We start from the raw sequence: 896 nt of genomic DNA, 5'->3' as shown, positions 1-896 counted from the left end.
TGCTTTCTTGGTCTCTACCTAAATTGTCCTAAAATTCTTTTTTTTTGCAAACATCACAAAGCCAGTGCCCAAGGGCCAGGTAAAGGCCTCCTCCTTTTGGAAACCTCCCTAGAGCCTCACAGGTTCCAGCAACATCTCACGTGCTGGGCTCAGAGGTGTGTACCACCATACCTGGACACAGTCTTTAAAGAGAAGAGGGACAATGTTGTGCAGATATATGGGGAGAAAGCCCTCCAGACAAAGATGGAACACTCTTGAGGAGAGAGCATGATAGTATATTCAAGAAATGACTAGGAGTGGAATAGCTACAGCAGAGGGAGAATGGAGGTGAGGTCAGATAGGGAAGACAGGTCAGGCCACTTAGGGCCTGTCAGCTAGTGTACACACTTTGACTTTTACTGTGAATAAGGTGGGAAACCATTCATGTGTCAAGGTGACATGACTTAGCTTATGTTTTAACAAGAAAACTCTGGCTGTTGGTTAAGAAAGATGATAGGGGCCAGGCACTGGTGACTTAAATCTGTAATCCTAGCTACTCAGGAGGCAGAGATCAGGAGGATTGAGCCCTGGGCAAATAGTGCTCCAGACCCGGTCTCAGAAAAAAAAAAGGGCTGGTGGAATGGCTCAAGCAGTAGAGCACCTACCTAGCAAGCGTGAGTCCCTGCGTTCAAACCCCAGTGCTGGAAAAAAAAAAAAAGATGATAGGGAAGAGAAGGCTAAGGCCTGCCAACCAGCTAGGAAGCTCTTGAAACAACCCAGAACAGAGACAATGGAGGCAACGACACATCCTCGTGGTAGCAGAGGAGGTGAGGATGTGTGAAGTAATCTGATTCTGATACACAACTGCCTTAGAACCACACCAACAGGAACACATGTTAGGCTTCTAGTAGGCATCA

The sequence above is a fragment of the Castor canadensis genome, chromosome 12 (assembly GCF_047511655.1).
Source record: "Castor canadensis chromosome 12, mCasCan1.hap1v2, whole genome shotgun sequence".
Taxonomy (NCBI): Eukaryota; Metazoa; Chordata; class Mammalia; order Rodentia; family Castoridae; genus Castor; species Castor canadensis.
Note: the sequence above shows the minus strand (reverse complement) of the source record.